This window comes from Aethalodelphis obliquidens, unplaced genomic scaffold (genome assembly GCF_003676395.1).
Source record: "Aethalodelphis obliquidens isolate GAN/ISIS:26980383/991018 unplaced genomic scaffold, ASM367639v1 scaffold1732, whole genome shotgun sequence".
NCBI lineage: Eukaryota > Metazoa > Chordata > Mammalia > Artiodactyla > Delphinidae > Aethalodelphis > Aethalodelphis obliquidens.
The window spans coordinates 1-5,305 of NW_020839643.1; the positions used below are offsets into that span (position 1 = coordinate 1).

Sequence of the window (5,305 nt, forward strand, 5' to 3'; positions counted from 1 at the left end):
ACACACACAGAGACACACAGAGACAGACACACAGACACACACAGACACAGAGCTCGAGGTTGTGAGCAGAAAGGCCTGCCTGCATCTCTGAGTCTTCAGCACAAGAATGGAAAAGCCCTCGGGGCAGGAGCAAGCCGGGGCAGAGAGCAGGCAGGCCAGGGCCCTCCCAGAGGTCTGTGCCCGCAGGCTTGCCCACCCAGCGCCTAGCTGGGAAGGGCCCCAGCCAGTGTGCCCTCCTCCATGGGAAGTGCGGCCACTTCCGGGCAGCGGCCGCCCCAGGGTATTCAGGAACATGGAGCCTCTGCTGGCTGCCAGCCTCTCCCAGCTCCAGGTGTCCCCAGCCCACACCTAAGAAGGCTGAGCGGAACTTGGGAGGGCCCCGCTCCAGAGGCCCAAGGGGAGAGGCCCCGGCTCCCCCTGCCTTGGGGACAGGTCACCCCGGGTCTCCATGCCACGTGGGGCCCACCCTCCTCTACTGGGACCCGGCCCTGCCAGCAGCCCCTGAGCCTGAGGCTCGGCTCCACGGTGCCAGGTGAGAAGCTGCACCCACCCTTCACCGACTCGCCTCTATTCTGGAATGTAGCAAATCTAAGTTGTTAAATGATTTATTTTCCGCAAGCATGCATTTTCCCAGGGAAAAATGCACCCCTCTCCGACCTTGTAGTTTGTCCTGATTTGCTCTCAGGCAAAAACGTCTGCCCTTGGGGGGTGGGGCCCTGTATCACCCACCCTAGAGGACGGGCCACCAAAGCTGGCTGGGTGGGCACCCTGGCACCAGGTGGAGTGGGGTGCCTCGCCCGGGGGAGGGGACCCTCACCGAGTCACACCATCTGGTGGAAGAGCTCAGAGCGAAGCTTTCCCACTTCTGGTAACTGCCCTCTGCTCCGCGGCTCTCCTTTCACTAGTGAAACTGTTTCATTTTGGACTTCCTCTTGGGAATCAGAGTCCCAGCCGTGACAGCAGCCGGGACAGCAGCGTCTCTGTCAGAGCTTTAGGATTCATGGCCCGTCTTGCAGGCTTGGCAAGGAGCCTGGACAGAGTAAGGAGCTTCCCTCCAGTGCGTGTGTTTGCTTGTGACATGCAGGGCTGCAGGGGGACCCGGGTCTCTGCGACAGGAGATCTCCCACGCCAATTCTTTCTTCCTGCTTTGCTTCTCTGGAGGAAAATCAACTATCACCCATCTTCCGCAGACAGGCCAGTGAGTGAATCCACAGGGGCCCCTGTTCCTGGCCCACGCCAGACGGTGCCTGTGATGAAAGCATCTGGACTGGGGGGTGCCCTACCCCCACCGGGAGCCGTGGCTACGGACCACGTGGGAGCCACGCAGATGCTGTGGCCTGAATGCTTGTGGCCCCCAAATTCGTATGTTGAGGCCTAACCCCAATTAGGGAGGTGGGGCCTTTGGGAGGTGATTGGGTCACCAGGGTGGAGCCCTGGTGAATGGGATCAGTGCCCTCATAAAAGGGACGGCACAGAGCTGTGTCCCACCGTGTGAGGACACAGAACCTGGATGTGGGCCCTCACTAGAACCCAACCATGCTGCCACCCTGATCTCAGACTTCCAGCCTCCAGAGCTGTGAGAGAGAAATTTCTGCTGTCTATAGCCACCGTCTATGGTGTTGATGTTTTCTCACAGCAGACCCCAAACGGACTAAGACACCGGGCCTGCCAGAGGCATCAGCTCTCAGACCAGGCTGAAAAGAAACAGGGTAACTGAGGCCCATGGAGGGTGTTTCCAGGCCTCGGGGCCCAGGTCGGCCCACAGGTGAGGTGCAGAAGGCCGGGCCCAGGGTGGGAGGGCAGCAGACCTCCGGGGGGCCCTGCTTCTCGGCATCCCCCGGCACCCTGATGTGGTATGTGAGGGGCGGTCAGGAGCGCTTCCTTGGAGCCCGCGGCCTCGACGTGGCAGATAGGGCCCAGAGCATGACCCCGGGCTCCAGTGGGCACGTGGCAGGAGCTTCCTGTGCTCCCAGGCCCCTCCCCCCAGACACGGTCACACGGCCCCACATGGCCCCCCCCCCCCCCCCCCCCCCCCCCCGCCGCGCCCCGGCCCCCAAGGGCCCCCCCCCCCCCCGAGCTCCTGGAACGTGGCCGACAGGAGCCATACTCTGCGTGCAAAGGCCCAGCCTGAAGAGAAGAATGTGCGGAAACGTGCTAATAACTGACATACGATTCCACGGTGAAACGTAATATGTCAGATATGCTGGGTTGAAATGAAATATATTTTCATGATTAACTGCACCTGCGTCTGTCACCTCTTCAGAGGTGGCTACTGTACATTCTCAACGACGCGAGCGTAGGGGCGGGCAGGCAGACAGACAAAGGCTGGGAGGGCGAGGGCAGGTCGGAGGAGGGTGTGGCGGGGACAACCGACCGTAGACCCGGGGCAGCATTGGAAGGTTCTCTCCCTGGAGGTCGGCTCCCAGGACCCTGTGCTGCAGGGCGTCCTCGGGCAGCTTTGCGAAGGCCCATCGCCCACAGTTGCCTGAAGCCCTGCACGGCCCCGGGTCTCGGCAGCGTCCTCGCTGCCCAGCTGGCCAGCCGCTCTCATCGCGTGGGGAAGAGAGGCTGCTATTCGGGGCGACCGGCCACCCCGGGCACCCAGCAGCGGATGGGTCCCTCAAAGGAGGCTGTGGTCCAGGAGACTTGGGGCAGTCCTTACCAATCGAGGGGCAGGCCGGGCGCCCAGGCCTGGGGACGCCAGAGGGACACTGGCCACACTCACCAGCCGCAGGACAGCAGACCCCGGGCAGCTGGGGTCGCTGGGCGTGGGTGCAGAGTCGGGGGCATATTCCTCTCCCCGAGGGTCTCGGGGGCCCCTCCCCAGCCCAGGAGCAGCCCGTGGGGCACGTGGGCACCCAGGAGGGGAGCTGGCTCCACCGTCTGCCTAGGCCGGGCCTGGGTCTCCCAGGCCAGAGAAGCTGCCCCTTGTCCCTGCCCCAGGGCTTGGAGCTCCAGCACCACCTTCACCCCCTGACCCCAACTCCCCCTTCAAGGCCACTCAGTGCCACTAAATCGGGACGTCCACCAGCCGGGCAGCAGCTCAGGAGACCCGGGTTCAAGTCCCTGCTCGGAGCTCACTGTCACGCAGCCGATGACAGGGGCTGGACGGCCCGTCTGTCCTCCGATGCGGGGCTGGTGCCCGGAAGTGAGCCCCGCATGGGCCAGACACGGGGGAAGCAGCTCAGGGAGCCCATCCTGGCAGCTCCACCACGCAGCCTCTGCATGAATCGTCAGGAACCTGCCCCACCTCGGCCTCAGAGCCGCCCACCCCCCCCCCCCCCCCCCCCCCCAACCTCGGCCTCAGAGCCGCCCCCCCTACCCCCCCACCCCGCTCCTGGACAGGTGACCGTCAACGCAGGGCTGAGCTGGGAGGAGGATGGCGTGGGCTCGGCTGGCCCCAGAGAGGGAGACCCCTGTGCACGGGGGTTGCCGGGAAGGCCAGCTCAGCCGTGCCTGGCCTGGGTGGGGTGACCGGCAATGTGGTCAGGGGGGCTTGGCCACGGAGGGGTCCCAGGCACTCCCGAGGGGGAGGGAGGAAGCAGCGGGGGAGGAGCCGGGCTGCGCCCCTTCTCCAGGGCCTGCTGAGCCGCTCCCAGGCCCTGGATGCCCGACTGGGGCTCAGTCGTGTCAGGGCCCGGTGCCGCTGTCTGGGCAGTGGGCGGCAGCAGCCTGGGAGGTGCCCACTGCCTGAGAATGACCCCAAACAGGTCCCGTGTCCCTGACTCCTGGTCCCCTTCCCGCCCCCCCTCACCTGGGGGGGGTCCCTAAATTCCTGCACTCTCCCCCTCCCCCACCCCTCCCCCCACCTTCTCCTTCTGAGCGGCCAGATGGGCCAGAAGCCGCCTCCGGAGCTGTGAGCAGCCAGCTCTCTCCCTGGGCTGTTGCCCCAGCCAGGGCCCTCCCACCCTCCTGCCAGCATCCCAGCCCGGGGCCTGCGGAGTGGCCCAGGGGGTGAGGCCCAAGGAGGGGAGATGGAGGCGGCAGGAGTGGAGGCAGGCTAGCCTCAGTGGCCCCAGGGGCTGAGGCAGCAGCCTGGGTGGATACCGACCGGCCACCAGCCGGCTTCCAGCCACGTCCTGCTGGGCCCCAGCTTGGCTTTAGCCCGCCCCGTGTGGACACAGAGGCTCGGTCAGGGCTCCGCAGACGGGTGTTTGACCTCCCTGCAAGAACGGGTAGGGGTCTGTTGGGGCAGGGGTGGTGGGCACAGGCAGGAAGCTGGGCTACAGGTGGGAGTAAGGCCAGTTCAGAGAAGTGATTCCACGGGGCCACAGGCCCCACTGGCCGGATAGTCCCCTGCAGGCCTCAAAGGGGACACTCAGGACCCGGGGCTGCCCTCTGGCCTGGGGGGTTGCCAGGCCCCTGAGGGCCCTGCGACACCCAAGGCAGAAGCAGCTCAGCACCCAGGGCAATGGGAGTGGGTGGGGCCTGGGGGGGGCGTCCCTGCTGCTCCTGCCTCTTGGATGGTGAAGCCCAGGGATCTCACGTCAGAGAGGTGGCCCGGCCCCCTCCTGCCCCCCTGGGCCAGACAACAGACAGCTGTGCCCTGAGCAGCTGCTGCCCCAAACGTGGCAGTGGAAAGAAGACACAGGCCCTCTGCCAGGGGCTGGCGTCCCTCGAGCTGCCTCAGGCTGACGCCCCGTGACCTGGGGTTGCTGCTGGGACCTCTGGTGGCCATAGTCCTGGATCCCAGTAAGACTCAGGTAAAATAACTTCAGGTGCAAGGCCCCTGGGGGCGGGGGTGGGAGGGAGGAAGCAGCTTCCTGCCTGTGCCCACCCTGCCCCAACAGACCCCTACTCGTTCTTGCAGGGAGGTCAGACACCTGTCTGCTGAGCCCTGACCGAGCCTCTGTGTCCACACGGGGAGGAGCTAAAGCCTTTGTGCCCTTGTGAAGAGAGGAGGGGGCTGAAGGGGGAGGGAAAAGAGGAGGATAACAGGCGGGCGGGGGGGGGGGGGGGGGGAGCGGGGGGGGGACCCAGCTGAGGCCCAGCAACACCTCTGATGGGGATGCCCACCCCATGAGCCACACCGGGACACCCAGGCCAGCCTGAGGACAGCCCCTGCCTGAGGAGGTCTCCAGGGAGGCGGTCAGAGCTTTCTGCATCAGGCTTCCCTCACAGCAGGTGGTCAGAAATGGCTCACACAGAAATGGGGGTGACGCGGTGGGGGCCTAGAAGGCCAGGCTCTGGCCAGCAGATCTGCCGTAAGCAGGCAAGAGACCACTGGAGCGAGGAGCTGGCCCGAGTGGGACAACAAGCGGCACTGGCCCACCCTCTCCACCCAGAGGGGGAGGGGAGGGGGGGG

The 5,305-nt window shown here is 65.7% G+C and overlaps 1 long non-coding RNA gene across 1 annotated transcript; it reads left to right on the plus strand.

Annotated features, from left to right (window-relative positions):
• Nucleotides 1–6: 6 nt before the first annotated feature.
• LOC113617085 (uncharacterized) lies at nucleotides 7–4,910 on the plus strand. Its single transcript, XR_003431501.1, has 3 exons — nucleotides 7–1,039; nucleotides 1,191–1,362; nucleotides 1,637–4,910. It is a non-coding gene; the product is annotated as an uncharacterized LOC113617085 (long non-coding RNA).
• Nucleotides 4,911–5,305: the final 395 nt, after the last annotated feature.